Consider the following 21,722-nt stretch of genomic DNA (forward strand, 5'->3'; position numbering starts at 1 on the left):
CCAATATATCTATGTAGTTGTATAGTTGGCCATCAGAATGACTTACAGCCAAGCATCTTGGTCTGACACTACTTACATGGAGGTAATAAACTAGTCACTAGAAGGTACATGCAATATAAGTTAGCACAAATCCACCTATAAACGTGGGGGATGGGATTTAATCCGAATATATGGCAATTATTCAAAGATGTTCACTAGAACCTAAGCAATGGCAGTCTACCCTTAGGATAGGGGACTAAATGGTCCCCCCCACCACCTCAGGGTTTCACCTGCCCTCCTATCTCCTCTCCCCATCACTTCCTGGTTTTCTGCTCAGACAAGCAGTCTACTCTCTAGATGAACAGACAGTTTGTCCTACATTACACAGTTACCTTTGGATTTACATATTAGGGTAACAGAGGCACTGATCAAGACACTGTCCTAGCCCTCAACAGGGCTCTGCAACTAAGTATACTTTGCGCTTGCTTGCACTCCCTTTCCAACAATATAGGTGGCAAGAAATATCCCAGTCACTAGAGTTAGAGCTGGTCTAAAACTTAGATACAGCTGTATATCTACAGCTTTTTGCCTAACAGTGAGATAGATAAAACAATGTATTAGGTAAAACACTTCAGTTAGGCACAGTTCACAGCTGCATTTGGGACATCCTGTGCCCCTCTCTGTATGAAAAATGTGGACAAGAAAATCCTGCAAGCAACACTTTTATCGCCGCATTTTTCATGCATAAACTGAGCAGAAACCACATGGACCCCATTAAGTCTAAAGGGTCTGTGGGTTTCCTAAGGCTGGTCTTACACGACCGTAGTGGTTTTTGCGGTCCGCAATTTGCGGATCCGCAACACAAATTTCACTTTAAAAATTAATTCCGCAGACATCAGCAAAGTGCATCCGCAACGTTCCGTGTGTATCAGTATTATGCGGATCCGCAAAAAACAAAACACACATGTTGATATCCGCAATTGCGGATATACACTGATGTTCAGTGTATATCCACAAAAATGCACGCGCCCATAGACTTCTATTGGACCTTCCGCGCCGTGCAAGCACGGCCATTACGGACATGCGGTATACTGTCTGGACCACGGTTGCGGCACGTCACACCACTGACAAAATCTATGAGGCCTCATAGAAAATTATGGGACCGTAAATGATCCGCAATTGCGGACCATTTGCGGTGCAAAACTACGGTCGTGTAAGACCAGCCTTAGGTAACCGTTTTTTTTTTTGTGGGTTACATTTCCGTTCGGGGGTTCCCAGGTGGACTTCCCAAACCGAAACCCATGTGAACTGGGTTTTAGCTTCGGATACTACTTCAAATATCCTGGAGATGGGAATATTACTAATATGGGTCCTGCCCCAGGGACCCACTAAAGTGCATAACAGTGGGGCCATAGCACTCACATTAAGTGGTGACTGGTGAAGCTGCACTACATTCAACCATATGCATGAAGTGCTGTCACTGTGTAAGCAAAGTCAAGCGATTCACAGGTATAAAGGCTCTCTGTATGATCAGCTGCGTCTGACACTGCAACTTGCCACATTTAATCAATTATTGCAAGACCAGTTGCCCTGTCACTGTACTATTCAGCGGCTGAATATCTGAATATCTTGTAGTGACATGTCAGAAGTTTGGTGGGAGGTACTGAGACCCCAAATGAGCACTGAAAAAGTGGAGTAAGGTCTCAGCTGAGTGCTATGACCTGTCAGCTAAGACCTGCTTTGTTTAGATAAGCCTGTTGTCTATGGACTAAAATGCTCTATAGGTACACTTGAGATCAATGGGGGTGTTATATGTTAAGACTAGAGATGAGCGAACAGTGTTCTATCGAACTCATGTTCGATCGGATATTAGGCTGTTCGGCATGTTCGAATCGAACACCGCGTGGTAAAGTGCGCCATTACTCGATTCCCCTCCCACCTTTTTTGCTCCAATAACAGCGCAGGGTAGGTGGGACAGGAACTACGACACCGGTGACGTTGAAAAAAGTAGGAAAAACCCATTGGCTGCCGAAAACATGTGACCAATAATTTAAAAGAACAGCGCCGCCCAGGTTCGCGTCATTCTGAGCTTGCAAGTCACCGGGGATGGAGGTTTCCGTCTAGTTAGCTAGGGCTTAGATTCTGGGTAGGCAGGGACAGGCTAGGATAGGAAGGAGAAGACAACCACAACAGCTCTTGTAAGAGCTAAATTCCAGGGAGAAGCTTGTCAGTGTAACGTGGCACTGACGGGCTCAATCGCCGCAACCCAGCTTTCCCAGGATCCTGAATGGAATACACTGACAGTGTATTCCCGTATACCCCATATATACACCCCAAATCCCCGTTCCAACGGTGTGCCCCCCCCCACGTTCACCTCAGAAATACCCTGCAAGTCCCCTAGCAATAGAATTGGGGCTATATACACCCACTATTTTTGCTACTGCCATATAGTGCCAGTTTCTGACTGGGAATTCCAAGAATATATTGGGGTTACAAATACCTTCAAGTTCTGCCACTGACATATAGTGCCATTGTCTGACTCGGAATTCCAAGAATATATTGGGGTTACAAATACCCTCATTTCTTGCTACTACCATATAGTGCCAGTTTCTGACTGGGAATTCAAAATGCGCAAGGCTCCCGGAAAGGGACGTGGACGAGGCCGTGGGCGAGGTCGGGGGAATGGTTCTGGGGAGCAAGGTAGCAGTGAAGCCACAGGGCGTCCCGTGCCTACTCCTGTGGGGCAGCAAGCATTGCGCCACTCCACAGTGCCAGGGTTGCTTGCCACATTAACTAAACTGCAGGGTACAAACCTTAGTAGGCCCGAGAACCAGGAACAGGTCTTGCAATGGCTGTCGGATAACGCTTACAGCACATTGTCCAGCAGCCAGTCAGGCTCTGCCTCCTCTCCTCCTATTACCCAACAGTCTTGTCCTCCTTCCTCCCAAAATTCCCAAGCTTCACAGAACAATAACCCCAACTGTCCCTGCTCCCCAGAGCTGTTCTCCGCTCCTTTCATTGTCCCTCAACCTGCCCCTCCATGTCGCGATTCCACGGACCTAACAGAGGAGCATCTGTGTCCAGATGCTCAAACACTAGAGTCTCATCCATCTCCGTTCGATTTGGTGGTGGATGACCAGCAACCCACCCTCATCGATGACGATGTGTCTCAGTTGCAGTCAGGGCATCCAGTTGACCTGCGCATTGTGCGGGAGGAGGAGATGAGACAGGAGTTGGAAGAGGAAGTGGTGGATGATGAGGACACTGACCCGACCTGGACAGGGGGGGGGATGTCAAGCGGGGAAAGTAGTGTGGATGTTGAGGCAGGTGCAGCACCAAAAAGGGTAGCTAGAGGCAGAGGCAGAGGTCAGCAGCTTAGGCGAAGCCAGGCCACACCCGGAATCTCCCAAGATGTTCCAGTTCGTACCCAGCCCCGAAAAACTCCCACCTCGAGGGCACGTTTCTCGAAGGTGTGGAGTTTTTTCAAGGAATGCACCAAGGACAGATATAGTGTTGTCTGCACAATTTGCCTCTCGAAATTGATTAGGGGCTCTGAGAAGAGCAACCTGTCCACCACTTCAATGCGCCATCATTTGGAATCCAAGCACTGGAATCAGTGGCAGGCAGCAACGGCAGGACAAAGGCCGCCTGCCGTTCACGCCACTGCCTCTGCCGACTGTGCTGGCGATGCACTCCAGAGGACGAGCCAGGACACCACTTCATCTGCCTCCGCCACTTTGTTGACTTCTTCCTCATCCTCCCCTGTTCCTGTCTTATCTCCTTCTCCTGCACCATCAAAGGCACCATCAGGCGCTTTTTTACAACAACCCACCATCTCTCAGACATTGGAGCGGCGGCAGAAATACACTGCTAACCACCCACACGCGCAAGCCTTGAACGCCAACATCGCTAAACTGCTGGCCCAGGAGATGTTGGCGTTCCGGCTTGTTGAAACTCCCGCCTTCCTGGACCTGATGGCAACTGCAGCACCTCGCTATGCCGTCCCTAGCCGTCACTACTTCTCCCGGTGTGCCGTCCCCGCCTTGCACCAGCACGTGTCACTCAACATCAGGCGGGCCCTTAGTTCCGCGCTTTGCACAAAGGTCCACTTGACCACCGACGCGTGGACAAGTGCATGCGGACAGGGACGCTACATTTCACTGACGGCACACTGGGTGAATGTAGTTGAGGCTGGGACAGCTTCCCAAACTGGCCCGGTGTACCTCGTCTCCCCGCCTAACATTCCTGGCAGGGACACGAGAAGAACACCCCCCTCCTACTCCTCCTCCTCCTCCACCGCCTCCTCCTCCGCCACCGCCTCCTCCTCCGCTGTTAGATTGACCCCAGCTACGAGTTGGAAACGTTGCAGCACTGGCGTTGGTAGACGTCAGCAGGCCGTGCTGAAGCTGATCAGCTTGGGGGACAGACAGCACACTGCCTCCGAGGTGAGGGATGCCCTCCTCGATGAGACGGCAACATGGTTTGAGCCGCTGCACCTGGGCCCAGGCATAGTCGTTTGTGATAACGGCCGGAACCTGGTAGCAGCTCTGGAGCTTGCCGGACTCCAACATGTTCCATGCCTGGCCACTGAATTGGTCCAAACTGTGGTTTTTAGAGGCTCCCTCCACCATGAACTTCCCATAGCTTGGCTGGTTAGAGGCTCCCTCCACTATGAATTGGGCCAAACTGGGGTTTTTAGAGGCTCCCTCCACCATGAATTTCCCAAAACTTGGCTGGTTAGAGGCTCCCTCCACCATGAACTTCCCATAGCTTGGCTGTTTATAGGCTCCCTCCACCATGAATTGGTCCAAACTGGGCTGGTTAGAGGCTCCCTCCACCATGAATTTGCCCAAACTGGGGTTTTTAGAGGCTCCCTCCACCATGAATTTGCCCAAACTGGGGTTTTTAGCGGCTCCCTCCACCATGAATTTGGCCAAACTGTGGTTTTTAGAGGCTCCCTCCACCATGAATTTGCCCAAACTCTGCTGGTTAGAGGCTCCCTCCACCATGAACTTCCCATAGCTTGGCTGTTTAGAGGCTCCCTCCACCATGAATTTGGCCAAACTGTGGTTTTTAGAGGCTCCCTCCACCATGAATTTGGCCAAACTCTGCTGGTTAGAGGCTCAATCCACCCTGATTTTCAAAACAAATGTTGGTGCCAACCTCAACTTACTACAAGGGCCAAATTCACTGCTGGTGACAAGCTGTCCTCACTCCAAGTGCCAAATACACATGTTTCAAGGTGTTTTCCTACTGTCAGAGATGTGGTATTGAGTGTGTAAAGTGTGTAGTTGTTAGGCTGTGATGTTGGGGTAATAGAGGGTCTTTGGTGTGTTAGATGCCCCCAGACATGCTTCCCCTGCTGTCCCAGTGTCATTCCAGAGGTGTTGGCATCATTTCCTGTGGTGTCATAGTGGACTTGGTGACCCTCCAGACACGGATTTGGGTTTCCCCCTTAACGAGTATATGTTCCCAATAGACTATAATGGGGTTCGAAACCCGTTCGAACACACGAACAGTGAGCGGCTGTTCGAATCGAATTTCGAACCTCGAACATTTTAGTGTTCGCTCATCTCTAGTTAAGACCCCACTGATAAGCAGATGAACTACAGGAAATGGGAAGGGAAGCAAACTCTGCTCTGTTTTTCTACAGGAAAACTCATTTAACCCACAAGTTACAGGGTGCCATTCTTCGGAGTATGAATTCTGTTCGTAGCCAAAATGCTAAAATTAAAGACTGACAGGAATGCAGGGAATTCTTATCCAGCATAAACAGGGCAAGGTGCAGCCGAAAAATTTGCAAAGTCTATAGTGATGAACACATTTTCCATCCCCAATCACCAAAGGTGATATATAGGATCAAGTAGCTATCACTAAAGCCAGTTTCTGCCAGGGTCTATATATCAAGAATACCCAAAGACTCAACGAGACCTGAAACAATTATATAGTAATTCACAGATATCCTTTTGTAGATTCAGCATAGCTGCTATGGCTCCATTATACACTAAAGCCATCATGTGACCAATGGTTTTCCATCCACCCCTACTATAAACATGTATGCTCAGTGCAGATTATGCAGGTCATTGGAAGAGTAGAACAGTCCACTGCTTGGCTTGGCTGCCATTATACCTGAAGGAATAGAATGAGCACCGATCTCACCAGTCACCACTTAATGTGAGCTGATGAAAAGTGAGTGGGGAAGGAACGATGGCTGCAGCAATGCTTGATCCTGATAAATGTGAGCTTATTATATGTGCATGGTCACTACATTCTGCTTATGTATCGCTACCAGGCCCCTAGAGATAACAATGGGCCAGAAGACAAATTCATTTCTGTTCCACGCTTGTCAGTCATCACTTCTGAAGCACTGATTCCAGATAAACATGAGATACCACATTCTTAAAGCACCAATGTTGTGGGAAAACTTCTGGCTTTCCAGTATAGTAAAGAAAGGTCATACATTGTGCAAGGTCCATTGTTTCAAGTAAACCTCCGAAAAGGGCCTCAATGGTAATAAGAAGCCGCTGGTTCTGACCATTTTCTGAGACACGACAATCCGGACAGACGACTAAGGATGTTGTCAGATGGAATATAACTGCACATAAGCTCACTAGAGACAGTCCATGATGCAACCACAACGACAAGGCAGCAGTAACTAGAATCACTGAGACTGTTTCAGAGAGAAGAGCTCTGCAGACAGCACAAAGCTTTGCAAGTTTCTATTTGGTACTAAAACGCAGGGCTATTTTGGGACCTACATCATACAGTGGTATTTCCCCACCCCCAAAAGAATTTTACTGCTTTCTCCATCTGGAATTTACTTCAGATTTTTGAACACAGGAGGGCAAGACTCACCGTAAGGGCATGTACATACAGCAGACTGGCACACAGATTGTGAGCTGGATTCTGCCTCAAAATCAGCACCAAGTTCAGTTCTCAATCTGACTGCCATTGTTTTTGATGAGAGGTAAAGATCAAAACGGGCAGGGGGGGGGGGGGGGGAGACCTGCTTGATCTGTGAATTTTGAGGCCGATTCAGCTGTGGACCCCATGGCACGGAACTGTGCTGACTAGACGCATTAAGGCTACCTTTGCATCTGCGCTGTGGTCTCAGTCATTTGGATCCGATGGGAGACAAAGAGCTGGACCACTGAAACAGCAGTTTAACATGGAAACCGGTGGATGACATTGACTATAAAGGGGTCCACTGGGAATTCATCATAACGTAGCAAAGAAAACTTCTCCGTGCATGACTTCTCTCTGCGAGTTTCTGTGATTGAGTCTCCAGAGATGTGAACTGAGGATAACCAGCAAGTGAAAGCCACGATGGAGACCAAGAGGGGCAGAGATGGAAGTGAAATTTCCAGCTGAAGTCCACCTCAAATTCCTTTTTCATCTCTGGCAAGTAAATGTACGTTTAGGATATCTTCGCATGGCAGAATTTGTAGAAGCTTAAAAAAAAAATTAAAAAAATCTGCTAGACCTAATACAACGCAGAATCTGGAACAGAATCTGCTCCATTCTCTTCAGACCCCAGAGCATAATAAGCGGAGGCCCAGGGGAGGTGAGCAAACAAACATTGTAACTCATCTCTCTCGGGCTCTGGCACAACTCCTTGCTCTCTTTGGGTCTTCTGACTGACGTCAAGGACTGCTCACATGGGTTACATGGGTTGATATTCAATTTTGGTTATTTACTCAATTAGTTGCCCAGTCCTATATCCAGCCTTTTAATAATTCAAGGGAAGTCACATGCACCAGTTAGAAGTCTACAGCACCAGGAACGGGAACAGATTTCCTATACAACTCACCAGTTTTCTGGTGCAAGTGCCACTAAATTTATGGGTCAAAACTACTTTCACAAAACATCTACAAACTTGTTTGGCATTGTATTGACTGTGCCTTGAAGCAATTCTTGGAAAATAAGGACTGTGCATGCTGGATGGGAGCTGACGGACAGAAACACAGCATGGCCTTTACACAGTGGACTGAGCCATCTACTTTTGGTTCTTTCTGCAGTGTTTCAGCACCAATGGCTACTGTGAACAGCGGATGATGGGGTGTTGGGTGTGAAACCCACCTATAGAATACCAATGACCAATCCTAAGGCTGGACAATCCCTTTTTAAAGTTACATACACAGTAAACACTTCTGTACTTATGTTAGAGGAAGCATTTGGTATCCATTCTAGTGGCACAACAAACTGAACCATGAAGAGGTGTGTGTGTGAATCCAGCCTTACTATAGAGACCAGGATTCATAGAGAAACATTTCATGGTATACACATTCCTGAATGAAATGTAAAGCTAGAATCACCATCCACAAATTCCCACTCTCCGCTGAATGCTCACGTCAATGAACCTGGTTTCTATTAGCTGAAATAAAGCATCAGGTTTCTTCAGGAAAAATTCTAATCTGAGCAAAGGAGAGTCATGAATTGGATCATTATGATGAAAAAAAAAGTAGAAACACCTCTAAGAGTAAGCTCACACAGAGATTTTTGGTCAGGGTTTTGAGGTCGTATCAGCCTCAAAACCCTGACCAAAAAGACGGCTCCCATTGAAATCAATGAGAGCCGCTCAGGTCTTTTTATCGGGAGCCATTTCTTCTGTCTTCCAGAAAAAAGCAGCGAGATGCTCATTCTTCAGGCCAAGTCGCCTCACAATTCGGCCTGAAGAAACTCCCTCCTCCAGACTAGGCCCATTGATTGGGCCTAATCCGGAGCGGAGTGCGCGGCTGGATGCCGATCCAGTACACCAGGTTTCAGTCACAGTTACCCGGTTTTTGGATCAGAACCTGAGGCGGCCTCCGCCTCAGGTTCCGATCCAAAAAACCCCATGTGAACTTACCCTTAAGGGACACATGAAGGACATCATTTAGCAAACTAGAGCAGAACACAGTGAAGGTGTGACCATCATAATAAAAAATACCGCCAATCATTATAAAGTCCAACTTTATAGCAGTGGTCTATATCAGTAACTCCTGTACATCTTACTGGGACATGGACTTGATGCCGACTAGACGCCATGCCCTGTGCCTGTCGGGACCTTTATTAAAGAGGACCTTTCAAAATTTGGGGTACATGTGGTTTAATACACTGAATTCAGCACACTATCGCTTTCCCTTTCTGTGCCCCCGGTGAAGAACTATCAGTGCCAATACCGCAGCTCTTCAGTGTAAGAACGTTTCTGACAGTCAGTCAGGATCGCCCCTCCTCACAGTAGAGTCTCTAGCGCTGTACTGTGAGAGGGGGCATTCCTTACCGCCCAGTGATGATGCTGAGCGGTGAGGAACGCCCCCTTCCCCAGTACTCATCTATGGATAAGTACTATCAGGAGGGGAGGGGGCATTCCTCGCCACTCTCAAAGTACAGCGCAATAGACACTACTGACTGTCAGAAACGCCCTTCTGACAGTGAAGAGCTACAGTACCGGCACCAATAGCTCTGCGCCTGGGGCAGGGAACGGGAAAGCCAATTGTGTGCTGAATTCAACGCATTATCAGCTTTCCAGCGGTGTATTAAACCGCATATGCCCAAGATAGTGAAAGGAGCTCTTTAAGGCTGGCATACAAAATACCAGACTTAATAAATGTGTCATGATGATCACTCCGGATTTTTGTAACCCTAAACCAGGGAAGCAAAACATAGCTTGGCTACTTGTGCCCCTAAAGGGCAATCCTACTTATAATAAGTAGTAATATAGAATCCTAGTAGGATTACACAAATTATAATCATGACTTGTACTATTTTGAAGCCATGATTTATACCACAATGCAGAAAATGGGAACATTATATAAATATGAACAACCCCCTCTCCCCTCTTTATTCACACATTCCAGCTGACAATTGCCATGTACTGATGTCTGGTACCAAGGAAACACCTGGCCATACAAGGCAAGATACCTTGAGCAAGGCAAGACAAGTCTTTTCATCAGCTCATGCCCAAGCAGCTCTCCATATATCTCATAGTACAATAGGAAAGGGTCAGACTCTAAGTGCTAAAGGTCATGGGTGCTATCTACACATACACTAGTCTGAGCACACTACGTATGGACTTTATTACTTGGGTGTGGCACTTTAGAATCTCTTGTATGCCGAGAATTGTAATAAGTCTGGATTCATTCTTCTTTCATTTACACACCAAGTGAGATCTAAAGTTAGCCAAAGTGAAAATGGATACCCTCGGGCTGAATGACCTCTCAGCTATTTTCTCACCCAATTATATAAAACTTTGACACGATTGAGCTGTCCACAGCAACCACTTTCTCAGATAGTACATTTATTGCAGAAATTTGCAAGACTGTCTTATGCTAGGTGCACAATAGTGTTCAGGGACTGTCAGTCCTGCAGGTTTCCGTTTCCTGCCTCTGTTTTGTGCAGGAAACAGAAACCTGCAGAACGGAGACCGGGCGCAGATGCGAACGAGCCCTGACTGCAGTTTTGTAGACTGGATCCTGATCATCGCCTGTGAGTCCATTGATCAGCTGATCACATTATGTCTACAGCCATAAAACACTTGTGTAGCCAAGAATCCGCCAACACTGTAAACATCGCAATGACTTATGCACCCTTCCCAAAAACCACATAGAAAAGGAGGGTAAGGAGACACAGGTAGGTAGATCTATCTATCTACAGTATCTATCTATAGTATCTATCTATCTATCTATCTATCTATCTCTCTCTCTCTCAATGGCCCAAATTTATGAGGAACACCAGTCTTCATAGCTCCTTCTCCAGTAGAAGGTGCATTTTATAAGCCACCTCATGAATGGCTAGCATCCATCCTCTGCCAGTCCATGCATTTGGTGTAAAATGGTATAAATGATAGATCTGGTAAGGCCCATGGCCCAGCACCCTGTCCGCCCTCACCACACCGCCTCTTTGTAGAATAAATTCAAACAGTCCAGAACCGCTAGCATCACAGTGAGTCCCTCCCTCTTTCCAGCTCTTCTTTCTATACTATATACAGTACAGGACAATGAAGCAACAGGCGAGACAGGGACTCTTAACATTACAGATCACTATTATGCAGGGAGTCCTGGACTCCTGACTGACTTTGAGCTGGGAAGCTTGGCCAATGTATGGATTGGATTTCCCTAGGCATAAGTAGTGAGTGTCCAGTTGTACATCAGACTCTACCTGTGCATAGGGGCTCCAGAACTACTTAATAAAGATATATATGCAGAAAAACCAACCAATAGACAAACACAAGTTGAACCATATCCACCATCCATGTAAGTGAATACAGTTTCACCATAACTGTACCACATGGCTAAGGCTGCAGTCACACTTGCATTGAGTCCCCATCGGGACCTCCAACTCCCTTTCCACTTAAAATATGTGGGGAGAAAAGTCCTGATGATTTCAGACGGAAACTGGTTAGACCCCAATATAGTCTATGGGGCCCGTGGTTTTCCACTTTTTAACCAGATTGGGGAACCGAAAACCCCAACAGAGCCGAAGAACAAACCTGTACGCTAGCGTGAACCAAACGTAATTCACATTTCAATTCATGCAGTATTGGCTGAACGAAACTTTCCACAATATTACCGTGGTGTGAAGTTCCATTATAAAAAAAAAAAAAAATTCTAGTCACCATTTATGACCCTCAGACACCGAACAATAGGGGCAATTTATCATTGACCATACTTTTCACAGGTGTGCCATTTTTTAGACTAGGTCTATGTATGTAGATACACCTCCATGTTGAGCATATGTCTAAGGATGGGTTCACATCTGTGCTCAGAGACTCCGTTCTACACTTTTGTTAAAAAATTCAGAGAGAAAAGTCCTGCGAGCAAACGGGCAAAAACCTGGCGGCCCCATTATGGGGTCCACAGACACCTGAGCGTAAATGTAAACCTACAGTTAGTTTAGATGCCCCTTTATAATGCCAGTTTTTTTTTTTTTGTTTTTTTTTTTTTAAATGCAGATTGTGAGCCCCACATAGAGCTGACAATGTACATTTTCCCCAATCAGTATGTTTTTGGAGTATTTTTTTTTTTGGAATATGGGATGGAAATCCATGCAAACACAGGGAGAACATACAAACTCCTTGCAGATGGTTTTTTTGCCCTTGGCGGGATTTGAACACCAGGACTCCAACCACTGAGCCACCGTGTGGCCCCTTTTATAATGCAGTCTGACGCTGTCCATGTACTGGGGGCATTTACATTTTTTTTTGCCCTGTTTTATAAAGCATAAGGAACAACATGTAGGCTGCCCCCTTTTCCTGACAAAGAGCAAAAGTGGCGAGAACAGCAAAACATACAGAAAAAGGCGCAAATTCTTCATAAAGTGCATGGCAAGAAAGAAAAAAGGCACAAGTAGCTTAATAAATGCCCCAATATGTCTTTAGAAGAGGAGTCATGGCAACTCCATGCTAGTGGTCTATGAGAAGGAGCAGCTACCACATAACCCTTATGCCATGCTCTACTATACATACCATATGGCAGCTACAGTGTTGGCCAAAAGTATTGGCACCCCTGCAATTCTGTCAGATAATACTGATTTTCTTCCAACAAAGGATTGCAATCATAAATTCTTTGGTATTATCATCTTCATTTAATTTGTCCTCAATGGAAAACCACAAAAAGAATTGTCAAAAAGAAAGAAGACCAAAGAACTGTCTGAGGACCTGAGAAGCAAAATTGTGAGGAAGCATGAGCAATCTCAAGGCTGCAAGTCCATCTCCAAAGACCTGAATGTTCCTGTGTCTACCGTGCGCAGTGTCATCAAGAAGTTTAAAGCCCATGGCACTGTGGCTAACCTCCCTAGATGTGGACGGAAAAGAAAAGTTGATGAGAGATTTCAACGCAAGATCGTGCGGATGGTGGATAAAGAACCTCGACTAACATCCAAACAAGTTCAAGCTGCCCTGCAGTCCGAGGGTACAACAGTGTCAACTCATACTATCCGTCAGCGTCTCAGTGAAAAGGGACTGTATGGTAGAAGACCCAGGAAGACCCCACTTCTTACCCAGAGACATAAAAAAGCCAGGCTGGAGTTTGCCAAAACTTACCTGAGAAAGCCAAAAACATTTTGGAAGAATGTTCTCTGGTCAGATGAGACAAAAGTAGAGCTTTTTGGGAAAAGGCATCAACATAGAGTTTACAGGGGAAAAAAAAACAAAAACAAAAAAAACCTTCATTCAAAGAAAAGAACACGGTCCCTACAGTCAAACATGGTGGCGGTTCCCTGATGTTTTGGGGTTCCTTTGCTGCCTCTGGCACTGGACTGCTTGACCGTGTGCATGGCATTATGAAGTCTGAAGACTACCAACAAATTTTGCAGCATAATGTAGGGCCCAGTGTGAGAAAGCTGGGTCTCCCTCAGAGGTCATGGGTCTTCCAGCAGGACAATGACCCAAAACACACTTCAAAAAGCACTAGAAAATGGTTTGAGAGAAAGCACTGGAGACTTCTAAAGTGGCCAGCAATGAGTCCAGACCTGAATCCCATAGAACACCTGTGGAGAGATCTCTTGATGGCAGTTTGGAGAAGGCCCCCTTCACATCTCAGGGACCTGGAGCAGTTTGCCAAAGAAGAATGGTCTAAAATTCCAGCAGAGCATTGTAAGAAACTCATTGATGGTTACCGGAAGCGGTTGTTCGCAGTTATTGTGTCTAAAGGTTGTGTCACCAAGTATTAGGCTGAGGGGGCCAATACTTTTGTCCGACCCAGTTCTTGAGTTTTGTGTAAAATGATCAATGATTTGACTTTTTCATTCTCTTTTGTGTTTTTCATTGCAAGCAAAATAAATGAAGATATTAATACCAAAGAGTTTGTGCTTGTAATCATTTTCTGGAAGAAAACGAGTACTATCTGACAGAATTGCAGGGGGGCCAATACTTTTGGCCAACACTGTACCACGTAACCCTCATGCCATGTTCTACTATACATACTATATGTTCTACTATACATACTATATGGCAGCTACCACATAATAACCCTCATGCCGTGGTCTACTATACATACTACAACACTATGAACACAGGCTCTTAAGCTATGGGCTCCATTGTTTAATCCCAGACAACAAGTCGTGGTGCCCAGTACACAGACAGAAGCCATTGCTCCGCTATAGCAGTCTAGTGTAGAGATGGCCAGAGCTCAGCCTTCACCTCACACACCCCGGCGCGCTGTCAGCCACTCACCTCCTCCTCACCGCAGTCCGCCGTGTACTGAGCAGCAGGTAGTAGTCACTGACAATAATTATAACAACCTCAGGAGGAGCCTGCACGTCACAGGGAGGGGAGGGAGGAGGAGGGCGGAGAGCCAGACCTTATGGACAACAAAAGGGGGGGGGAGACAACATCCTCATCCATATCCAGCAATGTGGGGGATGGGAATCCTACAAGAAGGGGCAGGAAAATCCAGGAATTGGAAACCTGACACGAGCTCCTGCCATAGTATCTGGGGGGCTGTGTATAGGAACAGGAACAATGCAGCCACAACCTGAACAAGCCTGCAGGTGATGTCACCACTTAGATAGCAAGCTCTTCAGGCAAGGTCCTGGACGGGCTGTCACATTAGCTGCAGCTTGTTGTCTTTAGAAAGCCAAAGACCTGAACGGATCTCATAGTGTGGTGAAGTCTATAGGAAAGATTCAAGGATTAGGGCGACAAATGTCGTACAAGGCGACTTTCCTGCAGTATACATGCGTCTGCCAATATCTGTTTTTATACTGTAATGGACTTTCTGCAGCTGCTCAAATACATGAGGTAAAGAGTACAGGCAATGAGCTGGACAGTAAGCAAAGATCAGAAAGAAAGCTATTTTAGTCGCGCACTTTCTGTTGTATGTGACACAATTGATATCTATGGGAGCGATGCTGCACGCAACTTCAAAATGTGACATGAAGTCGAGCATGCATATGTGATTGTCACATCTTGCATGTGACACCATAGAAATCACATAGAATTTTTTTGTGGTGCAATCTTTAGTCGTACGACAAATGTTGCTGTATAGCCTTGCTTAACCTTAACCAATGGTTTATAGCTATGATGTGAACAGTCCCGACATACGGTTCAGGCACTACTGTATTTCTGGATCTTGTGATCATTAGTGACCATATGTGGCCAGGGTTGTGGCTACCAGTACATCAACATGCACCCTAAAGCGACATGAGCCCTTTCCATACAACAATTCCCGCATAATTCCATACATTTACGTGATTATGCATGAAAGGGTTAAGGCTACAGCCCCACGTTGTTGCAGATTTTTCTGTGTTTTTATGAGCCAAAATCAGGAGTGGATTTAAAGAGTACCTTTCACCATTTTGCACACAGGCAGTTCTATATACTGCCGGAAAGCTGACAGTGAGTTCCTCCCGGCTCTCACAGCACAGCGCAATTGGCTGTGCTATGAAGAAGGACGTCTCTGGCTAACTGTCAGAAACGCCCTTCTGACCATAGAAGAGCTACAGTACCGGACCGTAAGCTCTTCACACTGGGCCCAGATCGGGAAAGCCGACAGTGTGCTGAACTCAGCGCACTGTCAGCTTTCCGGCAGTATATAGAACTGCCTGTGGGCAAAATGGTGAAAGGTCCTCTATAACAGAATGGAAATGTCTAGGCGCTTCCTTTAATAATTTCCATTACTTTTCAAGCCACTCCTGACTTTGGGCCTTACCTAAAAAGTGGTTCCTACAGACTCTTCTCACTGCCGATCTTATGCTAAGGTCCCACTTTGCGGAAACACAGCTTTTTTTCATTGCAGATTTTGCTGTGCTTTTTTTTTTTTTTAGCCAAAAACAGGAATGGCTACAATAGGAATGGGAAATATATACAAAGCACTTATATTTCTACCTTTGGCTCAATCCACTGCTGGCTTTGTCTCAAAAAAACACCAAAATCTGCAGCAAAAAATGCTGCATTTCTGCAACGTGGGGCTTTAGCCTGAGCTAAAGCCCCACATTGTGGAAATACAGCTTTTTTTGTTGTTGCAGTTTTTAGAGCCAAAGCCAAGAATGGCCACAAAAGGAATGGGAACTCTATAAAAAAAATCTTATACTTCCCTCTTCTGCTCCATCCACTCCTGACTTTGGCTCAAAAAACCAGAACAAAATCTGCAACAAAAAAAAGCTGAGTTTCCACAATGTGGGGCCTCAGCCTTACCCTTGGTTCACATCTGCGTCTGGTAATCTATTCGGGGAGTCTGCATGGGGAACCCCCGAATGGACTACCGAACGCATTTGCAAGCGGTGTGCAGTGAAAGCACACGGACCCCATGGAGATCTCCATAAGAGTCATGCGGGCAGGAAAGTAGATTGTAAAGTACTTTCATGTCCGCATGTTCCCTGCGGAGATCTTGTGGAAAGCACACAGACCCCATTATAGTCTATGGGGTCTGTGTGCTTTCACTGCACAGCGCTTGCAAATGCGTTCAGTAGTCCATTCGGGGGGCTCCCCATGCAGACTTCCCCGAACTGATTACCAACGCAGATGTGAATGAGACCTGAAGTGGATTTTGCTGCCATGTTCTTTGTCTATGAGAGAAGCTTGAAAATTGCAAAGAAATGCTCTGGGTAAAACTACCCAAAAGCCCATGAAAATTTTAGCATCTTCTCAGGATTCATGCTAGTCTTAAAGGGACTCTATCAGCAGATTTTACGGGTTATGAGCTAAAGATATTCCTGAATAGCCTTTAAAAAGGCTATTCAGGTGTTGCTATAGGTGTGTAAAAAGACCACCCCACCCGTTTTTGTTAATTACCTTGAAAATCGATATATAAATTAGTTGGATCGTGCAAAATGGGCGTGTCGTGCACCCCTTAACGTTATGGTTTCATCACGCCCACTGCAGCCTCCAAGCCCCCCGTCCTCCTGCTAAATCACAGCGGTTTCTTTTGAAAGCACGCGCTCCAGCGCCATTTTCCCATAGAGAACATTGCAAGCTGGAGCATGCACAGTAGCGCGCCAGAGGGAGCGCTACTGCACACACGCGTGTTTTTAATAGAAACCGCCATGAATAAGCAGGAGGATGAGGGGCTTGGAGGCAGCAGTGCACAATCAATTTCATTTACATATCGATAACACCTAAAAAGCCTTTTTAAAGATCTTTAGCTCATAACTGGTAAATCTGCTGATAGAGCCCCTTTAAATAAATCTCTATAGACATCCCATTGTGAACTTTGCAGTGTATGGCTGCAGCAAAATCTGCGCTAAAAGAAATAACAAAAACTCCATGTGTGTTTTTGACTAAAATAGGCATAAAAAATACACTATTTGGTGTTCTGGTGCTTGGTGGATTTGCTTGAAGCTCTGTCTTGCTATGGTTTTGCAGATCGGTTTCTGACTACATGGCTTCTACAGGTAACACTTGTGATAACTGACTACATAATACGAACGCCAGCCATTCTGTTTGTGTGAATGTACCTTCAGTAGGTTTTGGGTGAAAGATTTGTTGCAATAATGTCATTAATTTCTGTGAATAAAATGATAAAAGTGCAGTAAGTCATCTGGAAAAATCCTTTTCTCTGCAGGTTCTGGATGCTGTGAATTTTTATCAGACATGACAAATATCACAATTAGAGATGAGCGACCAGTGTTCTATCGAACACATGTTCGATCGGATATCAGGGTGTTCGCCATGTTCGAATCGAACACCGCGTGGTAAAGTGCGCCAAAATTCGATTCCCCTCCCACCTTCCCTGGCGCCTTTTTTGCACCAATAACAGCGCAGGGAAGGTGGGACAGGAACTACGACACCGGGGGCATTGAAAAAAATTGGAAAAAGTCATTGGCTGCCGAAATCAGGTGACCTCCATTTTAGACGAATAATGGATTTCAAATCCGGGTCATATGAGAATGTGAACTTTGTGACTATGAGACAGGGATAGCTGTACAGGCAGGGATAGCTAGGGATAAAGTGCAAAAAAAATAGAAAAAAAAAAAAAAAAAAATCAGGGCACTCACCAGCCAGTAGTAAAATACACCAAACTTTAATAATCTTCCATAAAAATAGGTACTTGAACAGCATTTACAGACGGGGGTAGGGTAGATGGGATGTAGAAGAAATGAAGCGACGACCGTTTCGTGCTAAATGCACTGCATCAGGCTTCCTGATGGGGAAGCCTGATGCAGTGCATTTAGCACGAAACGGTCGTCGCTTCATTTCTTCTACATCCCATCTACCCTACCCCCGTCTGTAAATGCTGTTCAAGTACCTATTTTTATGGAAGATTATTAAAGTTTGGTGTATTTTACTACCGGCTGGTGAGTGCCCTGATTTTGTTTTTTTTTGTTTTTCTATTTTTTTTTGCACTATATTGGACTATTTGTTTAACAGTGAGCACCACCTGAATGCCAGATCATCTAGTTTGAGATCCAGTGATTTGGTGTATGTTCACACCCACAGAACGGTGCCGCTGCTTTTGAACTTTTTTGCATATAGCTAGGGATAACCTTTATTTAGGGGGGAATGTTATTAAAAATAACTTTTTGGGGCTCTATCGGGTGTGTAATTGTGATTTTTGTGAGATAAACTTTTTCCCATAGGGATGCATTGGCCAGCGCTGATTGGCCGAATTCCGTACTCTGGCCAATCAGTGCTGGCCAATGCATTCTATTGGCGTGATGAAGCAGTGCTGAATGTGTGTGTTTAGCTCAACTACACCGGTGGAGTAGTTGAGCTAAGCACACAGATTCAGCTCTGCTTCAATCAGCGCTGGCCAATGCATTCTATTAGCTTGATGAAGCAGAGTGTGCACAAGGGTTCAAGCGCACCCTCGGCTCTGATGTAGCAGAGCCGAGGCTGCACAAGGGTTCAAGTGCACCCTCGGCTCTGCTACATCAGAGCCGAGGGTGCGCTTGAACCCTTGTGCAGCCTCGGCTCTGCTACATCAGAGCCGAGGGTGCGCTTGAACCCTTGTGCACCCTCGGCTCTGCTACATCAGAGCCGAGGGTGCGCTTGAACCCTTGTGCAGCCTCGGCTCTGCTACATCAGAGCCGAGGGTGCGCTTGAACCCTTGTGCAGCCTCGGCTCTGCTACATCAGAGCCGAGGGTGCGCTTGAACCCTTGTGCACCCTCGGCTCTTCTACATCAGAGCCGAGGGTGCGCTTGAACCCTTGTGCACCCTCGGCTCTGCTACATCAGAGCCGAGGGTGCGCTTGAACCCTTGTGCAGCCTCGGCTCTGCTACATCAGAGCCGAGGGTGCGCTTGAACCCTTGTGCAGCCTCGGCTCTGCTACATCAGAGCCGAGGGTGCGCTTGAACCCTTGTGCACACTCTGCTTCATCAAGCTAATAGAATGCATTGGCCAGCGCTGATTGAAGCAGAGCTGAATCTGTGTGCTTAGCTCAACTACTCCACCGGTGTAGTTGAGCTAAACACACACATTCAGCACTGCTTCATCACGCCAATAGAATGCATTGGCCAGCACTGATTGGCCAGAGTACGGAATTCGGCCAATCAGCGCTGGCTCTGCTGGAGGAGGCGGAGTCTAAGGTCGGACCTGAATGGAGACTGGTGTGGAGCGATCTTAGACTCCGCCTCCTCCAGCAGAGCCAGCGCTAATTGGTCGAGTTCCGTACTCTGGCCAATCAGCGCTGGCCAATGCATTCTATTAGCCCGATGAAGTAGAGCTGAATGTGTGTGCTTAGCACACACATTCAGCTCTACTTCATCGGGCTAATAGAATGCATTGGCCAATCAGCGCTGGCCAATGCATTCTATTAGCGTGAACTGAGTTTGCACAGGGGTTCTAGTGCACCCTCGGCTCTGCTACATCAGATTGCTACATCTGATGTAGCAGTGCCGAGTGTGCATCAGATGTGTAGTTGAGCAGAAATGGCTCAGCACTGCTAAGTCTCTGCATTCGCATAGGAATGCATTGGCCAGCCTTCGGCCAATCAGCGCTGGCTCTGCCGGAGGAGGCGGAGTCTAAGGTCGGACCTGAATGGAGACTGGTGTGGAGCGATCTTAGACTCCGCCTCCTCCAGCAGAGCCAGCGCTGATTGGTCGAGTTCCGTACTCTGGCCAATCAGCACTGGCCAATGCATTTCTATGGGGAAAAGTTAGCTTGCGAAAATCGCAAACTGACAGGGATTTCCATGAAATAAAGTGACTTTTATGCCCCCAGACATGCTTCCCCTGCTGTCCCAGTGTCATTCCAGGGTGTTGGTATCATTTCCTGGGGTGTCATAGTGGACTTGGTGACCCTCCAGACACGAATTTGGGTTTCCCCCTTAACGAGTATATGTTCCCCATAGACTATAATGGGGTTCGAAACCCATTCGAACACTCGAACAGTGAGCGGCTGTTCGAATCGAATTTCGAACCTCGAACATTTTAGTGTTCGCTCATCTCTAATCACAATTTATAAACCAATATGACAGTGAAAGATCAAATGTTAAAGGTGAAGTATAAAGCAATTATAGAAAATATATAGATGTCTCAAAAGTGTACAGTAGTGTTTAAGAATAGATTCTCTACATGTAATATAAGTATGAAAGCTGCAACATCTGGCCTTATTTAGACATCCATTTTTCATGGGCATGTGCTGTCTGTATTCTCCGCAGACAGCTCACGATCCTATAGGTTTTTTTTTTGTACATGTTGTCCTATCCTGTTTTAAAAGTGCTCACTGCAGAGTGTGAACGTTGCCGATAAGGCCGGGTTCACACCTGCACCCGATCTCCGATTTGTACGTTTCCGTCTTCTGCCTGAGAAACTGGACAGGAGACGGAAACCGGCAGTCACTTTTCAAACCCATTCATTATTTTGAATGGGTTTGCAAAGTGTCCGCCCATGAGAGTCTTCTGCTCTCCATGGCAAAACCGTTTTTTTTTAACCAGACACAAAGTCGGACATGCAGGACTTTGTGTCTGGTTAAAAAAAAAAATGCTTTCGCTACAGAGAGCAGAAGTAACTCACAGGCGGACACTGACTGCTGGGTTTCCGTCTCCTGTCACGGTTTCTCGGGCAGAAGACGGAAACCCAGAAAGCGGAGAGCGGGTGCAGGTGTGAACTCACCCTAGTGCTTTCACTACCTTGACATATTTGTAACTGTGTACTAATGATCTCATTCTATGAGAAGTGACGTGAAAGCTCACGTTTTGTTTTCTGCAGTGCTTTTCACAGAAAGTCCACAGAGTTCTCTTTTATGGACTTCCTGCCTCTATTATACCTATACAGAAAACGCCTGCATTTCCGTAGGTATAATTGACATGCTACGATGTGCAAAAACGTGAGCGTTTTTTGAAATCACAGCATTTCCGCTGCAGAATGTTTTCCGCAATGTGTGAATGGGATTAGCCAGTCCTATTCAGTTTTTTAGCTCGCTATGTGGGGCCTTATTCTCAAACGCCAAATAATATCAGTTTACTAATATTCATATTTGCAGACGAAAAATAATGGAAAATTCCTGATTTCAAATACCGTATATACTCGAGTATAAGCTGTCCCGAATATAAGCCGAGGCCCGAGGCCCCGAATTTTACCATAAACAACTGTATAAGCCTGGGGGGGGGAAGCAGCCGCTGCTGGAAAATTTCAAAAATTAAAATGGCCGGAGTTTTTGGGTGCAGTAGTTGTTGGGTGCTGGGAAAGGGGAAGGGGTGTCTGTCTCTCCCTTCCCTGAGCTTGCAGACTGGGATTTTTTTCTCCCACTTGGAATTCAGCCTTTCTGAATATAGGATATCTGCAGTGCTCCCATTAACCCCTTCCCAACGGAACAGGAGCACTGCAGATCCCCTATATTCAGTAGACCGGGCACTTTCAGACACAGGGATACCTAATGTGTATG

The sequence above is a fragment of the Leptodactylus fuscus genome, chromosome 3 (genome assembly GCF_031893055.1).
Source record: "Leptodactylus fuscus isolate aLepFus1 chromosome 3, aLepFus1.hap2, whole genome shotgun sequence".
In the NCBI taxonomy this organism is placed as follows: domain Eukaryota; kingdom Metazoa; phylum Chordata; class Amphibia; order Anura; family Leptodactylidae; genus Leptodactylus; species Leptodactylus fuscus.